Consider the following 23,890-nt stretch of genomic DNA (forward strand, 5'->3'; position numbering starts at 1 on the left):
TCCACGCCTTCAATTCACTCACCTTATTCCTGATGCTTCTTGCGTTGAAGTATACGCACTTTAACCCTTCTCCGTGCCCATCTGTCCTCTGCGACAGTGCTACCTTCCCCAATACCTCACTACACTCTTTGTCTTTCTGAGTGGACCCACTGGTCCCTGGACTACAAGTCCGGTTCCCATCCCCCTCCCAAACTAGTTTAAACCCTCCCGAACAGTACTAGCAAACCTCCCTCCCAGGATATTGGTGCCCCTCTGGTTCAGATGCAGCCCGTCCTGTTTGAACAGGTCCCATCTTCCCCAGAATGCATTCCAATTATCCAAGAACTGGAAGCCCTCTCTTCTACACCATTCCTGCAGCCACGTGTTCAGCTGTGCTCTCTCCCTATTCCTAGCCTCACTATCACGTGGCGCCGGCAACAAACCAGAGATAACAACTCTGTCCGTCCGAGCTTTCAGCTTCCAGCCTAACTCCCTAAACTCACTTCTAACATCTGTGCCACCCTTCCTTCCTACGTCGTTGGTGCCAATGTGCACCACGACCTCTGGCTGCTCCCCCTCCCCTTTAAGGATCCTGAAGACGCGATCACAAACATCACGGACCCTGGCACCAGGTAGGCAACAAACCATCCGTGCGTCTCGCTTGCGCCCACAGAACCGCCTGTCGGTACTCCTCACCATCGAGTCCCCGATGACTAGTGCTCTCCCATTCTCCCTCCTTCCCTTCTGAGCCACAGTGCAGGACCCCGTGCCAGAGGCCCGTTCACTGCAGCCTGCCCCCGATAGGCCGTCCCCCCCAACAGTATCTAAAACTGTATACTTGTTGCTGAGGGGAACGACCACAGGAGATCCCTGCACTGACCTCTTCCCACCTCTAACTGTTACCCAGCTGCCTTTGTTTTGTGGAGTAACGACATCCCTGTAGCTTCTATCTATCACCCCCTCAGCTTCCCGAATGATCCTCAGTTCATCCAGCTCCAGCTCCAGTTCCCTAACACGGTCTGATAGGAGCTGGAGACGGATGCACTTCCAGCAGGTGAAGTCGGCAGGGTCACCGGAGGTTCCCCTCACCTCGAACATACTGCAGGAGGAGCACTGCACTCCCCTGGCTGCCATTTCTTTTACTCAATTACCCCTTAATTAAGTACAAATATAGATATTAACAAAAACAGTGAAATAGCTTACCTGTTCAGTCCTTTTTGGCTAGAGGAGGAGGGTAAAAAGGGTCTTATTATTAGGTTAGAGGAGGAGGATGGGTGGGAGACACTACATGTGTAGTGTCTCGGGTTAACTCTGCTCCGCACCTTTAAAGAAAATACCTACCCAGGAGTCCTTGCTGCCGTCCAGCTTCCGGTTCCTCCCGCGCCAAAACTAACTTGAACACAAGGAAAACAGTAAGTACAACTTTTAAAACAACTTTTAAAACACAGCTCCTGTTGCCTTCACTTACCCACCGAAGAGTCACTACCTTCTCCTGCTTCTCCGCCGGGAAATGAGTTGTAATGTGGAAGAATGGCAGCCAATTTGTGCACAGCAAGTTCCCACAAACTTCTTTTTTCTTCTTCTTTGGCCTCCTTGTCTCGAGAGATAATGGGTAAGCGTCTGGAGGTGGTCAGTGGTTTGTGGAGCAGTGCCTGGAGTGGCTATAAAGGCCAATTCTAGAGTGACAGACTCTTCCACTGGCACTGCAGATAAAATTGGTTGTCGGGGCTGTTACACAGTTGGCTCTCCCCTTGCGCTTCTGTCTTTTTTCCTGCCAACTGCTAAGTCTCTTCAACTCGCCACTCTTTAGCCCTGCCTTTATGGCTGCCCACCAGCTCTGGCGATCACTGGCAACTGACTCCCACGACTTGTGATCAATGTCACAGGACGTCATGTCACATTTGCAGACGTCTTTAAAGCGGCGACATGGACGGCCGGTGGGTCTAATACCAGTGACGAGCTCGCTGTACAATGTGTCCTTGGGGATCCTGTCATCTTCCATGCGGCTCACATGGCCAAGCCATCTCAAGCGCCGCTGGCTCAGTAGGGTGTATATGCTGGGGATGTTGGCCACCTCGAGGACTGCTGTGTTGGAGATATGGTCCTGCCAGCTGATGCCAAGGATTCTCCGGAGGCAGCGAAGATGGAATGAATTGAGATGTCGCTCTTGGCTGACATACGTTGTCCAGGCCTCGCTGCCGTAGAGCAAGGTACTGAGGACACAGGCTTGATACACTCGGACTTTTGTGTTCCGTGTCAGTGTGCCATTTTCCCACACTCTCACAGTACAGTGAGATAAATCACCAGGTAATCTGTTTTAGCTGTTGGTTGAGGATAAAGGTTAGCCAGGATGCCAGAGATGTCCACTGCCCTTCTTCATGGGATCATTTACAGTCACCTGAGGGGGACATAGGTTTAATGTCTCATCCAAAAGATGGCACCTCTGACAACACAGGGATGTCAGCATAGATTATGTGTATAAGTCTCAAGAACCTACTGAATCAGAGGAGAGTGTGCTACACACAGAGCTACAGCTCATGTACTCAATAGCCTCTGCTGTCCAGAATGGCCAAATGGGTGTGGTACTGAAGGGCCAAGGAATTGCATTCTAGCACCAATCAAAGAATAAGCTGCATAAACAGTGGAAATGAGAGGAGAAAAAAAATTTCCATTGATAAAATAAAGAGAATTTTTTTTCCCGTTCATGGGATGTGGGCATCACCGGCTAGGCCAGCATTTGGTGCCCATCCCTAATTTTCCCTTGGGAAGGTGGTGGTGAGCTGCCTTCTGGAACCGCTGCAGTTCTTGGGGTGTAGGTACACCCACAGTGCTGTTAGGAAGGGAGTTCTGGGATTTTGACCCAGCAACAATGAAGGAACGGCGATATAGTTCCAAGTCAGGATGGTGTGTGGCTTGGAGGGGAACTTGAAGGTGGTAGTGTTCCCATGCATCTGCTACCCTTGTCCATCTAGGTGGTAGAGTTTGCGGGTTTAGAAGGTGCTGTTGAAGGAGCCTTGGTGTTTTGCTGCTGTATGACTGCAGATGGTACACACTGCAGCCATGGTGCACCAGTGGTGGAGTGAACGTTGAAGGTGGTGGATAGGGTGCTGATCAAACGGGCTGCTTTGTTCTGGATGATTTTGAGCTTCTTGAATGTTGTTGGAACAGCACCCATCCAGGCAAGTGGAGGGTATTCCGTCACACTCCTGACTTGTGCCTTGTAGGTGATGAACAGGCTTTGGGGAGTCAGGAGTTGAGCTACATGCTGCAGAATTCCCAGCCTCTGACCTGCTCTTGTAGCTATAGTATTTATGTGGCTGGTCCAGTTAAGTTTCTGGTCAATGATAACCTCCAGGATATTGGTGGTGGGAATTTAGCGATGGTAATTCCATTAAACATCAAAGGGGGATGGTTAGATTCTTTCTTGTTGGAGATGGCCATTGCCTGGCACTTGTGTGGAACAAATGTTACTTGCAACTTATCTGCAGGCATGGACCACTTCAGTAACTGAGGAGTTGCAGATGGTACTGAACACTGTGCAATCATCAGTGAACATCCCCAATTCTGACACTTAAATGGAGGGAAGGTCATTGATGAAGCAGCTGAAGATGTTTGGGCCTAGGACACTATCCTGAGGAACTCCTGCAGTCATGTCCTGGGGCTGAGATAATTGACCTCCAACAATCTTTGTTCTCGGTATAATTTCAACCAGTGGAGAGTTTTCCCATGATTCCCATTGACTTCAATTTATCTGGCTCTTTGATGCCACACTCAGTCAAATGCTGCCTTGATATCAAGGGCAGTCACTCTAACCTCACCTCTGGAATTCAGTTCTTTTGTCTATAGAAACAGGAGTAGGTTGTTCACATTGAGCCTGCTCCACCATTCATTTAGATCATGGCTGATCATCTACCTCAACACCACTTTCCTGCGCTATCTCCATATCCATGTTTGGACCAGGGCTATAATGAGGTCTGGAGCCGAGTGATCCTGGCGGAACCCAAACTGAGCATCAGTGAGCAGGTTATTGCTGAGTAAATGCCACCTGATAGCACTGTGAATAACACCTTCCATCACTTTGCTGATGATTGAGAGTAGACTGATGGGGCCATAATTGGCCAGTTTGGATTTGTCCTTCTGTTTGTTGGACAGGACATACCTGGGCAATTTTCCACATTGTCAGGTAGTTGTTGTAGCTGGGAACTATGAAATTAAAATCCCTTTTACAGTATCGAAATCCTCACCAAATTAGCTGCTCATTCATTTCATTTCTGTTTGTGGAGTCTTACTGTGCACAACATGGCCAGTGCATGTGCCAACGTTAAGAACAGTCCCTGCATCTCATTGTGCTTTATTGTGTCTGAGAGATGATACTTTAATGAGGTTGAACCTGCACCAGTGTTGCAGTGGTTCAGTGGACCTCTTGAAGCATCTTACTGAGATTCACTAAAATACTCCACCCAGAGGAAAGGTCATCATTGTAAAGGTCAACCCACAGCAATGGGGCAGAAACATCTTCAACCTTTCTGATTAGTCACAATGTTTCGTGTACAGCGCCTATTTCAAAGGGGTGTTAAATTGAGTCAAGCAAAGAGCCAGTCTAAAGCAATTGTAAATTGTGTAGTAGTATTCTGCACAGTACAGACCTCAATCAGCCACTCAAAGATACAATGCCTCATTATGTCAAATCAATTGATGGTAATGTCTCTCCAGGACTCCTTGACAGCAGCATGCACTAAACTAATATCATCAATCTCTTTTCCTAGAATCAGTTATCTCAGGATTGTGACATTGACAATGCCACCCTACTCTGCTTGCTGTTATTCATCTGGGTTTCACCGGTCTTTGCTACAAACTGACAGTACTGACAATAAGCAAAAGTCTTGCAGATGAGAAGCATTCAATATTACTGACATCAGAGCACCTTTAGGCTGGTTTCTGAGAGAGTCATTATTTTTCTTTCATTCATTCTTGGGATATGAGCATCACTGGCAAGGCCGACATCTATTGCTCACCTTGAGAAGGTGGTGATGGGCATTCTTCTGCTGCAGTCTGTGTGGTGAAGGTGTTCCCACAATACTGTCGGGCAGGGTGTTCCATAATTTTGACACAGTTACAAATAAGGAACGGTCAATATATGTCCAAGCCAGGATGGCGTGTGACTTGGAGGGGGACCTGGATGTGATCGCGTCCTTCTAGGTGGTGGAGGTTGCAGGTTTGAGAGGCGCTGTAAAGGAAGGTTCACACTTGCTGGCCTCTGTGCTTGTGCTGAAAATTCATACGTTGGTCACCATGAGTTTCCAGCTGCTTGTCTATTTAATGAGAGAGAGAGGGTGATCGCTATTTGTCCAATTTACAGGAAATGTTCACGCAATGTGCCCCATCTTGTCATCTCCATATTCACTGGAATCCTTCCATTCCCTGAAGCAAAACATTTCATGTTATAGACACACAGAAGTTTATAGCACAGAAGGAAGCCATTTGGTCTGTCACATCAGTTAACCACAACCCTGCCTTTTCCTCATAACCCTGCATCTTCCTCTCCCTCAAACGTGCATCTACTCTTCATTAACTCAACCAGTTGTGGCCAGTGAGGCCCAACTCAGTTACCAGCGCTGCTCAAACGATTGGTCTACGTTCCTGCACTCCACGATAGTCCTTAGATCCACATGGTAAAGGAAGCCAAAATTCACAGACTGAACAGTGGAGTCCTGATTGAGGTCGATATTCACAGACTGGGAACCTCGGTCCAAAAGCTCAGCTCAGAGTGAAAAAGTTAACCATTAAATATTGTTCCACAAACAGGTGGCTCTACTTTAACTTAAGTTGTTGAAATGCTGTGTCAAGTGGGCAGGGCAGATTGCACATTCAGAAAGTACTATAACTGAGACCAGGAGGGGAACATTAAGTAGCTGTGCCTCTAGTAGGAATATTTAAACCAGGATGCTATGAACTCCTCATACTATTTCATTTTGGCACATAAAAGGTACTGGGAGGGTGACAGGAAATAGAATGAATTCAATAGCAATCTAAAGGAAACGCTAGTGGAAAAAATGCAAGGGACACTTACATGTATCAAGAGTTGTGCAAATTCCAGAAATCAAAGATACTGCCCTATAGTCTATCTTAAAATGGCTATGGTAGCCCATTGAGGCCACTCACAACTAGTTTGTTGCGTTTTTTCCCTGCATATTGCAATCAGATTTTTCCTTTTGCTGGAAGCATTTAAAAGAGTGTTGCAAAGGGAAATAGACAGATTGTGTGAGTGGGCAAAGCTGTGACGGATGGAGTACAATGTTGTCATCCACTGTGGATCTGAGAAAGACAACTCAGAATATTTTCTGAATGACGAGGACTTAGGAGCTATGGGGAGCAAAGAGATTTGGGTGTTGGGGTACATATATCACTGAAATCTGGTGCAGTGGTACAAAAAGTAATCAAAAATGTATCTGCACTCCTCCAATTCTGGCCTCTTGAGCATCCCCCATTTTAATCGCTCCACTATTAGCGGCCGTGCCTTCAGCTGCCAAGGCCAGAAGCTGTAGAATTCCCTACCTAAACCTCTCCACCTCTCTATGTCTCTCTCCTCCTTAAAAAACCTACCTCTTTGACCAAGCTTTTGGTCATCTGCCCATCTCCATATGTGACTCGGGGTCAAATTTTGTCTGATAACTAATGCCCCTGTGAAGCATCATGGGATGCTTTACTATGTTAAAGGCACTATATAAATGCAAGTATGTTGTTATATTGGAAAGCTTTTTTAATAATGAAATTCGACAACCAGAAAATTTGTTGCGTGACTCACACTTATCAGCATGACAGCCTATCCAGACTCTGCAAGATTATTGGCTGAACGTGTTGCATAGTGACTAGGCTGTGATAAACATCACATCAACATTAAAATGAAGAAGGGTCACTGACCCGAAACGTTAACTCTGCTCCTCTCTCTCCACAGATGCTGCCAGACCTGCTGAGTGTTTCCAGCATTTCTTGTTTTTATTATCGCATCAACATTGATGGTTTTGGTTTGGAAACCACAGACTGCTGATACTGACATCCTCCTGAAGCCAGCCTCAGGGGGAAGAGACTATAGAGGAAAAACCCTAGTCTTTGTTTATTTCTTTAGAGAGTAACTGGAAAGTGAAAGCACCCATCAGCACAATTCCCCTGAACTTCCAAGAACATAGGACTAGGAGGAGATCTTTCGGCACATCAAGTATGTTCTACCATTCCATTAGATTGTATCTGATCTGCATCTTAACTCTATGTACCTGGCTTGTTTTAGTAACCCCTAATACCCTTACTGAACAAAAATCCATCAATTTCAGTTTTGAAATTTACAATTGACCCTACCCCCAGGCTTGATAGCTTTTTGGAGGAGAGAGTTCCAGATTTCCACGATGGTTTCTTTGAAGAAGTGCTTCCTGACATCACCCCCGAACGGCCTGGCTCTAATGTTAAGATTATGCCCCCTTGTTGTGGACTCTCCCACCAGACAAAATACTTTCTTTCTATCTACCCTCTCTATTCCTTTAATCATCTTAAACACTTCAATTGGATCACACTTTAATATTTTGTACTTAAGGGAATACAAACCGAATCTATACAACCTGTCCTCAGAATATAACCCCTTAAGCCACAGTATCATTCTGGTGAATCTGCGCTGTACTGTCCCCAAGACCGATATATCCTTTGTGAGGTGCTCCGCCCAGAACTGAATGTAGTACTCCAGATGGAGCCTTACCAGTGCTCTGTAAAGCTGTAGAATAACTTCCACCCCTTTATATTCCAGCCTTCTTGATCTCATGGCCAACATTCCATTAGTCTTTTTGCTTTTGTTTTGTACCTGTTCTGTCAGAGTAATTAGCTGTTTTCATTCAAAGAGACTATTCCGAAGATGGGGAAAGCACAGGTAAGAGAGCTGAACTGTGTCCCCTTGGAAAGGAAGAGAGATCACTTGTATGGCTTGCACTGTGTTCTAATTATATTCCAAAGGGTGACAGCTGACAGCACATCACAGTGATTTGACACACTGGAAGGAGCTAATGTCATGTTTGGCTATTTGTGTGACAGTTGGGGTCAGCTGTGACCTGAAGGAAATAATTCCACATTGGGTTATTTATGAGATGGTGGGAGATTAGCTGTGACCTCCAACAGTCAGATATCTCTGAGTACTTGCATGGCTTCATATGGACAAACACTGCTTGGTGAATTCGACTGTAGCGAAGCATTGCTCACTTACAATAAATCTTTTTCTGAGTCCATAAGATGTAAATATTTTGCTACATAAAGAAAGAAGTCTAATAATAATAATGGGGCGATGATGATATATTGGCAAATTGAATCTACTGTGGTAGAGGTCAAGAGGATGCAGATGTACCTCTCTGGCTAGTGACTTATCTGGGTTCCTCCCTGCGTGACTGAGCTGGTCAGTTGGGTCCAGATCATTACTGTAATTGAACTTTTCTGGGTACATTTCCACAGCACTGGTATAGGATGTGACTGAGGTGTTTTTGGGGAGGATCCATTAGATGCAATAGCACTGGCGTATTGACATGTTTCTTAGAGGCCAAGTCATAGTGTGCGCTGAGACTCACACTTGTACTTAGGTTTCTGCTTCTACTTCTGCTTTGGTTGTGTCGGAATCACAGACTAACATCCGTATTCAGCCATCACTATGAACATGGTCAGCACTAGCTGAACCAGACATTACCCGTTAATATGGTGGTCAGGAGAATGAAAAACTTAAAAATGGAAATGATATAAAAATAGGTCTTGAAGATTCCAAGTGATGGGGCTGTGACTATTTTCTTTGGCAGCTTGTTCCACTGTGGAATTGTTCTTGGAAAGGAAGATTGTTGATGCACTGTCTTGGAAGAAAATGGTCTTTGTAGCTTATGTGGATGGCGACCTCATGTTTTGTCATTGCCGGAGGGCACTAGGTACTTGTTTCTGTCAATTCCCACCAGTTCACCAATATTTTATAGAACGTGGCTGATCTATTTTTCTCCCTCCATTGCTGTAGTGATTCCCATTCCAAATCTTTAATCAAGGATGTGGCCCTGGTATATTTCCCATGCTGATTCATGGATCACTTCAATCTTATTTATATCTCTTGCCACATAAGGATCCCACACACAACTTGCATACTCCAGGATTGGGCAAGCAAAATGCTTGGCCATCTGTATCTCTGATATTTTTGTTGCAGTACCAAAGATTCCACCTCAGAAATCCAAGGACCCCATTTGCTTTGGATGTTATCAGCTGAATGTGGAATCCCTATTGAAGATTGCTTTTAAGATAAGCCGCCAGGTATGGTTGTGTTTCTACCTGTTGGAGAACTTGATTACAGAATTTAAAGCGACCTGTTGGTGGATCTTCTTTGTGGGATATACACAAGACATAGCATTTTTTGGCAATGACTGCCATTTCCCATTGGTCCTGCCATTTTTGCAATTCTACAAGATCATCTTGGAGTCATAGAGTCATAGAGTCGTACAGCATAGAAACAGGCCCTTTGGCCCACCGCGTCCATGCTGACCATAATGCCTATCTATACTAATCCCACCTGCCTGCATTAATTCCTTATCCCTCTATGCCTTGCTCATTCAAGTACCTGTCCAGATGCCTCTTAAATGTCACTACTGTTCCTGCTTCCACCACCTCCTCAGGCAGCTCATTCCAGATACACACTATTCTTTGTGTGAAAAATTTACCCCTTTGATCCCCTTTAAACTGCCTCCCTCTCACCTTAAATCTATGCCCTCTAGTTTTAGTCTTCCCTACCATGGGAAACAGACTCTGGCTATCTACCCTATATATGCCTCTAATAATTTTATATACCTCTATCATGTCCCCTCCCAGCCTCCTTCGCTCCAGGGAAAACAGACCCAGCCTATCCAATCTCTCTCTATAACTCAAGCCCTCCAAACCAGGCAACATCCTTGTGAATCTTTTCTGCACCCTCTCTAGCTTAATCACATCTTTCCTGTAGTGCGGCGACCAGAACTGCACACAGTACTCCAAATGCGGCCTAACCAACGTTACGTACAACTGTAACATGACGTCCCAACTCTTGTACTCAATGTCTCGGCCGATGAAGGCAAGCATGCCATACGCCTTCTTCACCACCCTGTCTACCTGTGTTGCCACTTTCAGGGAACTATGTACTTGCACCCCAAGGTCTCTATGCTCAAGAACACTCCCCAGGGCCCTGCCATTCACTGTATATGTCCTGCCCCGGTTTAACTTTCCAAAATGCATCACTTCACACTTGTCTGCATTAAATTCCATTTGCCACTCCCTTGCCCACTTTTCCAGTTGATCTATATCCTGTTGTAACCTTAGACAACTTTCTTCACTGTCCACTATACCTCCAATTTTGGTGTCATCTGCAAACTTACTAATCATGCCCCTGACATTCACATCCAAGTCATTAATATATATGACAAACAACAGAGGGCCCAGCACTGATCCCTGCGGCATACCAGTGGTCACTGGCCTCCAATTTGAAAAACAACCCTCCACTACCACCCTCTGCCTCCTATCACCAAGCCAATTTTGTATCCAATTTGCTAGCTCACCCTGGATCCCATGTGTTCGAACCTTCTGGACCAGCCTACCATGCGGGACCTTGTCAAAGGCCTTGCTAAAGTCCATGTAGACAATGTCCATCGCCCTGCCCTCGTCAATCCTCTTGGTCACCTCTTCGAAAAACTCAATCAAATTCGTGAGACATGATTTCCCACTCACAAAGCCATGCTGACTGTCCCTAATCAGACCATGCCTTTCCAAATGCATATAAATCCTGTCTCTCAGAATCCCTTCCAATAACTTTCCCACCACTGATGTAAGGCTCACCGGCCTGTAGTTCCCTGGCTTATCCCTGCTGCCCTTCTTAAATAAAGGCACAACATTAGCTATCCTCCAGTCTTCCGGTACCTCACCGTGGCTAACGATGATACAAAAATCTCTGCCAGGGCCCCAGCAATCTTCTCCCTTGCTTCCCATAGCATCCTAGGATACACCTGGTCAGGCCCTGGGGATTTATCCACCTTAATGCGCTTCAAAACCTCCAACACCTCCTCCTTTGTAATGTTAATATGCTCCAGGATATCGGTGTTCCCTCCCTTGAACTCACTAGCTTCCATGAGCTTCTCCACGGTAAATACGGATGAGAAATATTCATTTAAGACCTCGCCCATTTCCTGAGGCTCCACACATAGATTGCCACACTGATCCTTAAGGGGACGTACTCTCTCCCTAGCTACCCTTTTACTCTTAATATACTTATAGAATCTTTTAGGATTCTCCTTTATCTCATCTGCCAGGGAAATCTCATGGCCCCTTTTAGCCCTCCTAATTTTCTTCTTAAGTGTAGTCCTACATCCCCTATACTCCTCGAGGGACTCGCTCAATCCCAGCTGCCTATACCTGACACATGCCTCCTTCTTTGTCCTGACCAGACCCTCAATATCCCTCGTCAACCAAGGTTCCCTAAACTTGCCAGCCTGGCCCTTCCATCTAACAGGAACATGCCGGCCCTGAACTCTTCCTATCTCACTTTTAAAAGCCTCCCACTTGCCAGAAGTCCCTTTACCTGTAAACAGCCTCTCCCATTCAACTTTTGAGAGTTCCTGTCTGATGCCATCGAAATTAGCCTTCCCCCAATTTAGGACTTCAACCTGAGGACCAGTCCTATCCTTTTCCATAACTATCTTGAAGCTAATAGAGTTATGGTCACTGGTCCCAAAGTGCTCCCCCACTGACACATCAACCACCTGCCCATCCTCATTTGCTAAGAGGAGGTCGAGTGTAGCCTCTTCTCTAGTAGGGCCATCCACATACTGCTTCAGAAAACTATCCTGGACACACTTAACAAATTCTTCCCCATCTGATCCCTTAGCACTAAGGCAGTCCCAGTCAATATTAGGGAATTTAAAATCACCTACTATTACAACCCTATAATTCCTACATCTATCTGTGATTTCCCTACATATATGCTCCTCCACTTCCCTCTGACTATTGGGGGGCCTATAGTATAATCCCATCAAAGTGATCACCCCTTTCTTATTTCTAAGTTCTATCCAAATGGCCTCACTGGACATTCCCCCCGGGATATCCTCTCTAAGTGCTGCCGTGATGTCCTCCCTAATCAATAGTGCAACTCCCCCTCCTCTCTTACCTCCACCTCTGTCACACTGGAAGGATCGGTACCCCGGAACATTGAGCTGCCAGTCCTGCCCATCCCTCAACCACGTTTCTGTAATAGCTATAATATCACAATCGCTTGTTCCGATCCATGCTCTGAGTTCATCTGCCTTACCTGTAAGGCTTCTTGCATTAAAGTAAATGCAGTTTTAACCTACCAGACCTTCCACGCTCCCTGTCCTGCCCCTGCACGGCCTGTCTACTGGACTTGCTTGCTTTAATCTCTACATTTGCCTCAACTATCTCATTGGAGAGACTACTACTTTGGGTCCCACCCCCCTGCAAGACTAGTTTAAACCCTCCCGAGTAGTACTAGCAAACCTCCCCACAAGGATGTTGGTCCCCCTCCAGTTTAGATGCAACCCGTCCTTCTTGTACAGGTCACCTCTGCACCAGAAGACATCCCAATGATCCAAGTAGCTGAAGCCCTCCCACCTACACCAACTCTTAAGCCATGCGTTCATTTGCCTAATCCTCGTATTCCTACCCTCACTAGCACGTGGCACAGGGAGTAATCCTGAGATTACAACCCTAGAGGTCCTGCTTTTTACCCTTCTGCCTAACTCCCTATATTCACTTTGCAGGACCTCATCTCTCTTCCTGCCTATGTCGTTAGTACCAATATAGACCACGACCTCTGGCTGCTCACCCTCCCCTTTCAGAATGTCCTGTCGCCACTCCGAGACATCCTTGACTCCAGCACCATGGAGGCAACATGCCATCCTGGAGTCTCATTTGTGGCCACAGAAACACCTATCTGCAACCCTTAAGATAGAATCCCCTATCACTATAGCTCTTCCAACCCTCTTCCTCCCCTGCTGTGCAGCAGAGCCCTCCGTGGTGCCACGAACTTGGCTGCTGCTGCTTTCCCCTGGGAGGACATCCCCCCACAACAGTATCCAAAGCGGTATATCTGTTTGAGAGGGGGATGGCCATAGAGGACTCCTGCACTACCTGCCTGCGCCTACTACTCCGTCTGGTGGTCACCGATCTGTTTTCTGCCTGTGCAGCCATTACCTGTGGTGTGACCACCTCACTAAACGTGCTATCCACGACGTCCTCAGCATCGCGGATGCTCCACCGTGAAACCACCCACAGCTCCAGCTCCGTAATGCGGGTAGCCAGTAGCTGCAGCTGGATACACTTCCTGCACACATGGTCATCAGGGACACTGGAAGCCTCCCTGATTTCCCACATAGCGCAGGAGGAGCATATCACAGGGCTGAGCTCTCCTGCCATGACTTGCCTTTAGATTAATTAGTTACTCCCTTAACTAAAAAATACCAATTATACTAGGGGCCTTGTTCTACCCACTTCAATCTAAAGTCCTTAAAAAAAAACACTTTAGTGGTACTCACCTTATCACCAGAGATTCTTTTCCAACAACAAAATCGTACCCCTTATTTTTTTTTTAAGATATTCTATCAGCTGCTACTCACCAACCAATCACCTTGCAGCTCTCCTGTGACGTCACTGTTAGCCTTTTTTCTTCAAAACTCCAGTGCGCTGGAAGAGGTTCGACTGCTCTCACACAGGTCCGCTCCATTCCTGCTCCCATCTTGCAATGAGTTGATGTGATCTTGAGTTTTCCCTGATGCATGGACCACACAGTTATCTTCAAATACTTTCGAAAGATTGCCCATGGATGCTGGTTGCCATCACCGTTGTGTATCCACTGCTGAATTGAACTGTGTGGATTGGGCTATTTAAGGCTGACTGAGTTAAATAGCGTGGCTTTTGGGAGAAGATGCAAACCAGAGTGTACCTGGTGCCCAACTGATTTGCTGGATCTGCTTCAATTGCATCAAGCTCTGCAGGACTTCACTTCCCTCTGTCATAACTGCCCACTACTCTAGGATCATCTTAGAGAGCAAAGATAACCTCGAGCTGTTTATCGCAACAATCAACCGCTTCCTTAAACCCCTCATCTCTTCCCCTCCGTTCTCACCTCCAGCAAGAAATATGATGGATTTTTTTTTGTCACTAAGACTGAGACAATCTGTTCAGCTGTCTTTGCTGCTTCTCCCCATTTCCCTCACTCAGTAAACTAAACCTCCCCTCAGTTCCTAACCCTGAACCCGTGCCTCTCACTCTAGTTTGTTTCCCATCTTCTCCATGCCCATCCTGAGCTTATCTTGTCCATGAGGTTCCCCTCTCCTGCTCCCTTGACCCTATTACCACAAATCTGCTGATCACACACCTTCCTTGCTGGTGCCCATGTTAGATGACATTGTGCATGGTTTCCTCCCTTCAAGTAATTAGAACAGCTCAGACCAATGCCTCCTGCTAGGAGGTGCATGTGTAAGTCTCATACTTTGAAGAGATCAGGTTGGGACGTGACACCGTCCCAGGCTCACATGTGCCGAATGCCCACTTGTACAAGGCAAGTAGGTCTGGGAGGTTTTATTTTTTTCTATCCCACTTGGTTCATATGTCTGCTATCCATTTGACAGCACTCTTGCCTATGAGTCACAATGTCAAGTGTTCAATGCCCACTCCAGGGACATAAGGCTGTCTAGGCTGACACTTCGTTGCAGTACTGAGGGAGTGCTGCACTGTAAGAGGTGCCATCTTTTAGATGAGATGTTAAACTGAGGCCCCATCTACCCTCAGGTGCATGTAAAAGATCCCATGGTACTATTTTGGAGAAATGCAGGTGAGTTCTCCCCAGTTTCCTGACCACATTTATCTCTCAACCAATCTGGTCATTTATCTCATTGCTGTTTATGGGAGCTTGCTGGGTGCAAATTGACTGCTGCGCTTCCTGTATTACAGCAGTGACTACCTCTCAAATGTGCTTAATTGGCTGTAAAGTGCTTTGGAATGTCCTGAGGTCATGAATGGTGCTATATAAATGCAAGTCTTTCTTTTTTTATGTCTTTGGGATCCCATCACCCTGCTGGTCTGAAGGGCTATGTGTCTGTGACATCATTTTCTGAATGGCCCAGGAGTACATCAGTACTATTCATGGCCTTTTCAAATTACCTTGCACATTGTGTTACTCCCACAGCTTTATTTCTTTAAGGACTGGCTTTGCTGAGTGCCGAGACTAAATGTTCTTTTGATAGGGTCTCGTAAGCACAGGAGGTGGTAGCTGCATAGAATGGACAATGCTTGAAGATGAACAGAGTCTTGCTCACAGATTAAAATTCGGGTATGAGGGACTGCAGCAGTACAAGAAGGCAGCTCACCACCTTCTCAAGGGCAATTAGGGATGGGCAATAAATGCTGGTCAAGCCAGTGATGACCACATCCCCCGAATGAATAAAAAAAAGACCCGTGCTGACCTCACTTTTAGTTCTCTTGTGACTTTCACAAATGTGGTTTACTTTAGAGTATGTTACCTTCCCTTTTACCTTTTACTTCAGAGATAGGTGTTTCCCTAGTCTGCCCCATGTCCTCTGGGACACTACTGCTAGCAGTGGTTGCCCAGCTTCCACTGCACTGCGCTGTGGCACTTTGGCTAGGTGGGGCATCTCCCTCAATCTTGGCTTTCATGTATTGGAACTTTCCTCATCCTTACTGAAATCTTTTTAAAAAGTTTCAGTTAGCCATATCTCGGTTGATTTTCTTTCAGTTCTTTGGCTTTTATCGTAGCTTCTTTAAAACTTTTTGACTCTGTCTGAGCCCTTTTAGATTCCTTCGGTTCTATTGCCCCCTGTAGGATTTTTGGGACTTCCCCAGCCCTCTGCAGTTGTATAAAGTTTTGATTTCTCCCCTCATTTCTCCAACCATTGTGGACTGTTCTGGACCCTATAGGTACACTACAATGCTTCCTGCTTAATTTGTTGCCCAACAATGGGTCAACCCCCTGTATGGGTAAGCGCGAGATGATTTTGACTGTCACTACTCCAGTAACCAATTTACTCTGTAGGTAAATTTTAACTAATGGAACCTTCGAGTATTTGCCAGTAAGCTCTTTCACTAATACCACAGCATTGGTTCTCCTTTCCAGTGGCATTTTGGTCAGTTTGGCTGCCAGTAGGTTTTGAAAACAATCTGTATCCCTGAGGTTGGTTATCTCCTTGTCTGGTGCCTGGGACACAAAAGGAGTCATTTTTCCTTTGCACAAAAAGTTCTGATATGCGCTCTGCTCTTGCATTCTATTAGAATACAGGCTTATAACTTTCAAAACCACAGACACAGGCTTGACTGCAGTGCCTCCTGCTGTATTTTTGACATACTAACAATTGGTCTGGACATGCCCAGATTTGCCACACTGGAAACATGTCAGGCGGACCCTTACTGCTTCATCCCCTGGGTTCCTTCTTTTAAAAGTTGGAGACTGGTTTTCCTTCTCTGTTCACCTCTTCTTCTGAGCCCATTTCTGCTTCCTCTGCATCCCTGCTAACTCTCCCTAGCTTATATGAGTTACTTGAACCAAATTTATTCGGAGTTAGGGATTTATGTATTAATTCATAGTTGTCAGCCATTTTTGCTGCTTACCTTTCTCTTGTGACTCTTTGTTCTTCGATGTGCGTTCTAATGCTACTTGGGATGCTATTTTTAAACACTTCCAGCAACATCATTTCTTTCAAATTTTCATATGAGGGTTCTAGCTTGCGAGACTGTATCCAGCAATCAAAAGCCATATGTTTGATATTTTTGGGTCTTTGCTGGATGTGTCGGGATCTCTGCCTATATGCTTCCGATCCCAGCTCACATGCATTTAGAGGTGCAGTTTGAGTTTGTTCATAATCAGAGGAACTTTCTTCTGATAACAGGGATAAAGTTTCATGAGTCCTACCCACAACCTTGCCTTGTAAGAGGAGAGTCCAGAATTCTTTCGGCCTGGTAGCTATTTTTTCAATTGAGATCAAATATGACTCAACCTCTTCCTCATTATATTTTGGCACTAGTCTTGAATGTCTCAGCACATCAAAATTTTGCTCTGAATTGGGGATAAGGTTTTAGTGACTAGCAGCATTTTGATTTTGGATTTGCAGTCACTGTAACGCAAACCTTCTTGTTGCTTCCTCTCTTTGCATCTTTCTTTCTTCTTTTTCCCTTTTCAGCTGCATCTCCCTTTCATCTTTTCCTTTTGAAACTCTTTTTCCTCTTTTTCTTTTTGAAGCTGAAACTCCCTTTTTTCCTTTTCCTTTTGAAACTGCAGCTCTTCCCTTTTCATCTGTAATCAGATTCTAGCTAGAATTATTTTTTCAGACTATGATTCTAGGCTTTCGTCTTCTGGTTCAGGGGTAAGTTTAACATGGTTGGCTAGACTTTTCACCAGTCCTGGTTTCTTTACTTTTTGTCTGAAAGGGATTCCCACCTCTGTAGCTAAGCTATTTAAATCTTCAACACTTAATTTGTTTAACTTACCATGGGCTATCTCTCCCTGCTCTACAAACTCCTTAGCATTAAATGTGACCATCTCTTTTGTTTCTAGTACCGTAGAGAAACAACAAAAGAATACAAGAAAACCTGTTTATTTATTTTTCCGCAATCTTAGAGGTCAATTTTCCTCCCATTTTCCAAAGCTCTTGTTTGTGTGGTGGTTCAGATCCTGGCTTCAAGCCCCCAATTTGTTACAGCCACATGGTGTGACATGGGTGGTTTCCACTGTTCAACTCCCCACCTGACCACAGCAAGTGTTAAAGCTTTAGCCCCTTGGGGTTTTGTTTTTCAAATAAGCAGACAGCAACAGGTTTTCTTGTCAAGTTTTAAAAACAGAAAGTCAATTGTTTATTGATCAATACACTTTATTGCAAAATTGTAGCAACCTCATTCGCTCACACATTCGCTCGCGTGTGCGTACACACACACACACACTCACACACACACACTCACACACACACACTCACACACACACACTCATACAAGAAGAAACAGATAGAAAAGGGAAAGGTGGGTTTTAGAGGGTGAGAAGGGTTCCAATAAACCTATTGAATTCTCTTGAGATTTAAGTTGAAGGTCGTTGCAGGCCTGAGATGATTGCGGATTTCTCTCTTGATTGAAGGTTCTGTTGAAGATGGTGGGTCACTTCCAGTTCTTTCTCTGCTGTATTATGTAGATGTCAGATTTTTTAGCAGGGCAGGTGTTTTCTGGCTTGCTGGAATGCCAGCTGTTACAAGTAGCTTCACCTTCTGGGTCAGTCTCTCTCTCCCTCTCTCTGGCTATCTTTGTTTTAAGGTAAAACTGTGTCACCTCTCACCTCCTGTTAGGAGACACTCTGGTTTCTACCCATGATGATCAGGCAATGGCCCAGGATGTGGCTACTTCACATTTCCTTTGTGTTAGAAGAAGACATTCAATTCTGGAATGTTTTTAGATAGGTGTACGATGGATTTTATTAACACTTTTTGGCTTTGAAGATTTGTCCTTTGTCTTTGTCAGACTGTTTGGATATACAAAAGGCTAATCCCCTTTTCCTTTGGTGGCCATTTTGGACCATTGTTCACTTTTTAAAATAAAACTTCATTTTTTAAAGACAAAGTTCATTTTTTCATACCTCTCCAGAGTTAGTCCGTGAATGTTGCATCATCATACTTCTGGTGTGTGTGACACAGGGCACCCAAGCAAAACAAGGTGTGCAGTAACTGTGGGCTCTCCCACAAACCGTGTGGATGCCTGGCATATGCACACCACACACAGGTCCTGTGGGCTTAGAGGGGCCAAATTCTGCAGCGAGCCCAGCAGCAGGAACATAGGGAGAAGCCAGAACAGGCAGCGATCCACCGGCAGAAGCACACCACCCAGAGGCAAATGCAAGCGAGATAGTTCTAGTTCAAGCACCAACCCATCCATGAAAGGGGGGGGGGGGAAACGGGGACGCCCGACACAATTGGATGAGGTGGATCAAGTTGAAGATACTACTGATGAGCAGCTGTTTCACATAATCACCCCAGCAGAACAGGTTAATTCCATAACCAAAACGGAAGCTTTCGCAACTCTGCAGATCATTTGCACAAATAAAGCTGGGAGACATCAACTGCGGATGAAGGTTAACACAGGCACAAGTGCCTACACTCTACCTTTCCGCACTCTTTAGGATAGGTACCACGAGGCATGGATATTGGTGGTTGAGCCCACTAGCGTAAAGCTCACGGTTTACAATGGATCACCAATAAGGTGCCCAGGTTCCCTAAACCTGGAATGCAGGTACAAAGATTCAACCTGGTCTGGGCAGACATTTTACGTAGTGGATATGTCAGGTCCTGCAGTAGCAGGATTGCTGGCTTGCAGCGAGCTCAACTAGACGCCAAGAACAGATATTGGTCCATATCTCTGTCAGAAGAGTCCCAGGAGCTGGCGATATTCAGAACCCCTTTTGGCAGGTACTGTTTCCTCCATCTATCGTTCAGGCTATCAGTCAGCCAAGACATTTTTCGAAAACACATGAAACCGAATGACAGAACAAGTCCCAGGCTCTGTGTGCATCATAGATGACTTCGCTGTGGTAGGATGCACGAAGGAAGAGCATGACTGAAACCTACACTTGCTCATGGAGGCCGCCGGACAAGAAGGTTTGGTATTCAACAGTAAAAAGTGCTCCATTAAGGCAGAGCACATTAATTTTTTCGGCTCCATGTACTCTAACCCAGAATGCGCCAGGATCCTGGGAAGATTGAAGACACCCAATCAATGTCAGCACTGCAGGACAAGGACGATCTACAAAGATGCCTAAGTTTGTTCAGTTTCCTAGTGACGTACATTCTGAGTTTCTTGGAGAATGCAGCTCCATTAACAGAGTTATTGAAGAAAGATGTACCATTCCTATGGCAGGACGACCACCAATATGCATTCCGTGCATTGAAACAAGCGTTATCAGCTGTGTCGTGTCTTCAGTATTATGAGCCACAGAAAGTGACAACACTGCAAGTAGACACATCACAGAAAGGCCTTGGTGCATGTCTTCTTCAGGAAGGCAAATCTGTTGCATTTGGATCAAAATGCCTAATGCCTGCACAGGCAAATTATTCTAACAACGATTGGGAAACGCTTGTGTTCTCTTTGGGATCATCAGGTTCCACATATACTTATTTGGGAAGGAGCTCATGGTTGAGACAGACCACGAACCCTTGGAAGTGACCTGGAGAAAACCGCTTACTAGTGCATTGCCTCAACTTCAGAATTACTCATGAATATTCAAGGTTTTAACTGTGTTATCAGATACAAACCAGGTAGTCAGATGGTCCTATCAGATACTCTAAGCAGACTGCCTTACTCTGGAAATGCACGAGACATACCGTTGGATGTCCAGGTTGGCGAAGTGTTTGCAAGCCTAGAGGATGTCTATAACATTGACCATTGTGCTTTGGTCATCACAAGCAAGAGGAGATCTGGAGAGAGACTTCTCAAGACCTCATACTCAGAATTCTGTGGCGGATCATTGTAAATGGGTGGCCTGGAACCATCCAGGATATCCCCACGGTTCTGAGAACATATTGGCCAAATTGTTGGAGCTGCGGGCTCACTAGTCCCCAGGTCCTGATGGATTTCATCCTAGGGTGTTAAAAGAAGTGGCTAGTGAGATAGTTGATGAGTTAATTTTAATTTTTCAAAATTCCCTAGATTCAGGGAAGGTTCCTCTAGATTGGAAAATAGCGAATGTAACTCCTTTATTCAAAAAGGGAGGGAGACAGAAAACAGGAAACTACAGGCCAGTTAGCTTAACATCTATCTTAGGGAAAATGTTAGAAGCATTAGAAAGGGCATCAACCAGGTTGTGAGGGCTTGTGAATTGTGTCAGGAGCTCCAAGCCAGTCAGCACAAAGAGCCACTACATGACATCCCATCCTCAGCGTGGACTGAGCTAGCAACAGACCTATTCACCTTGGGCAAGGAAAACTATCTATGGTCAAATTGTTGGAGCTGCGGGCTGACTAGTCCCCAGGTCCTGATGGACTTCATCCTAGGGTGTTAAAAGAAGTGGCTAGTGAGATAGTTCAAATTCCCAATTGTTCAAAAATGTCGGGATACATCGAGTGCAGCAGTGGCCAGCACTGTTAGTGCCATCTTCACTATCTTCGGTGCTCCGATGGAAATGGTATCGTACAACAGTCCATAATCTTCTCACGGGCAATTAGGGATGGGCAAAAAATGCTAGCCTAGTCAGTGAAGCCCACATCCCAGGAATGAAAAAAATACAAGGGGAAACCATTTCAGGATATGTGAGACAAATGGGCTATCGATCATATAACGTCATCACCCCAGTAACCTCGTTCTAATGAAATGGCTGAGTGCATGGTCAGGACAGTCTGATCAAAAAGTGCATGGAAACTGGACAAGATGTCCAAGTTGCGTTGCTACACCTTTACGCAATTCCATTAGACTCCAGATTGCCATCACCAGCGGAGATTCTGTTCAGTCGACCAGTGAGAACCACTTTACCAACCTAAGTCATCCACAATCACACGGCAGCCATGTCAGAGGCAAGAAAGGATGAAAGGCAGGCATGATGTACGTGCAGGTGCTGAATTACATCCACTTTATATTGGTCAGAAGGTGAGGGTCCTGCATCCACAAGTACAGACATGGATTCCAGCAGAAATATCAAAGGTATGCAAAGAACCATGATCTTATGAGGTGACGACACCAACTGATTTGATACTCGGCAGGTCACACCTCAGGGGACTCTCTGCTAGCCAAGAACAGGGCAACAACCAGCAGCGCCTATGCGCATATGTGTGCATTTTTCTGAAGAAGAGGCAACAAGCAACGCACCAAGCATGCCAAAACTGAGGAAAGTCAGTTCGAACACAGTCTTCAGGATGAAAGAACAGACAACTCGAAATCACACCGTCGTGTAGTTGTTACAAGGTCTGGTCGAGTCAGCTGACAACCAGTACCTTTCCAAACGTAGCCAACACCTTGAGGAGCATCATTCCAATTGTTTGTGTTACAGTTGAATGTCCCATGTAAGTAGTATTTATCATTGTCATTTTTTTCTATTCCGCATGGGATACCTATCCATGTAAATATTAGTGTTGAACTATAGGCATCTTCTTTTACTTAAGGGAGGGGGGATGTGATAGTACATTGGTTAGTTTGTTAAGATAATATGTTTGATAGAATAAGTGTAATCATTTGAATATATGTTTATACAAACATATATGTCATCACAGGAAGTGATGTAATATCACATGTTACAGCCATGTTGTTCAGTCTGTAGCACATGTAAACAGAAACAAGAAGAAGCCTCCCAATAAAGTTCTGTGTTCAATCTGTATGCCAGCCTTTCGACTGTGTTTATGTTAGCCTAAAGTCCCAGGCAATACAACAACTGTTTGCGACCAGTCTTCCTGACAAGGAAGATTGAGCTAAACATGAGTGTATGACTTTCGTTATGGAGTTAGTCTAAGATAGATATTTTGGGATGGACTTCCAACCAGGGATCAGGAAACAGAAATGGGTGTTAGTTCCGGGTCCCGACCCCGCAACAACGTGCTTTAAGCACGCCCACAGGGATTTTCAAATCCTTAGCCAATTAAAGGCCAGAGGGAGTGGGCTCGCCATCCAATCAGGGACTGCAGGTTGGCCCCCGATGCTGGATGGCCAATGGGAGGCCCTCCAGCACCTAGTGATCGGCAGCCCCATCGGCTGAAGTGGGAGCTGCTGATCTGAAGATGGAGAGAGATGGACAATTATATTTTGATGTTTTAAAAAGCCACAGCTGCCAGGCCATGATCCTGAATGGGCAACCCCTTCAGGGACAGCCGGCAGCCGCAGCTGTGGCACGGCGACCACTATGAGTCTGGGGAAGGGTGGCTCCTCAGGTGATCTATTGGGCCCCTCCCCCCATTTCCCACCCTGAGTCCACCACGTTGGCCAGCGTGGGTTGCCTGCATTGCCTTTATAGGTCCAGTAATTACCAATAATGAGCCTCAATTGGCTGCCCACTGGGAAGCAATGGGCAGCCGAGCTGACCCCGCGTTGCCTCATTCAAAATGGCTTGGGGTCGGGATTGTGGCCATGAACCACCGCGGAGGCTGGCGACGCCAAATTGCACGCCTGCCCACCTCTGACCCGGACCTCCGAACGAATTTTAAAAATTCAGCGTTTGAGTTCTAAAGGTTATGCATTTTGAAGATTCAGAGGGTGTTGTATTGTTCAAGCAATTTTAGTTTCTGCATGAACCCAAAATAATTTGAGTGGTGAATGAAAATTTTCTAATGTATTAATAGATTATTATTTTCTTTATAAAGTCAAGGTTTGTGCCTGAAGATTTCTCTATGTAAAAGAACCCATTAAGTTAAAAATAAAATGAAATCAGGTGGAAATAAAAAGGCAGTTCCCCAAAGTAAAGTGTAAAATCAACTTTGCCTTTTTTGCTTTTACATATTGATACCAGGGATGAGGGACTTCAGTTATGTGGAGAAACTGGAGAAACTAAGGCTGTTCTCCTTAGTGCAGAGAAGGGTAAGGGGAGATTTAATAGAGATGTTCAAAATTATGACCAGTTTTGATAGCGTGGATGGAGAGAAACTGCTTCCATTGGCATGGGGGTTGGTAACCAGAGGTCACAGGTTTAAAGCGATTGGCAAAAGAACCAGCGAAGAGAGAAGGAGATTTTGTTTTATGCAGTGAGTTATTGTAATCTGGAATGCACTGCCTGAAAGGGTGGTGGAATCTGATTCAATAATAACTTGCAAAAGAAAATTGGTAAATACTTGAAAATGGAAAAAATTTGCTGAGCTATGGGGAAAGAGCAGGGGAGTGGAGATAATTGGATTGCTCTTTCAAAGAGCTAGCACAGGCA

This window comes from Heterodontus francisci, chromosome 9, assembly GCF_036365525.1.
Source record: "Heterodontus francisci isolate sHetFra1 chromosome 9, sHetFra1.hap1, whole genome shotgun sequence".
Taxonomy (NCBI): domain Eukaryota; kingdom Metazoa; phylum Chordata; class Chondrichthyes; order Heterodontiformes; family Heterodontidae; genus Heterodontus; species Heterodontus francisci.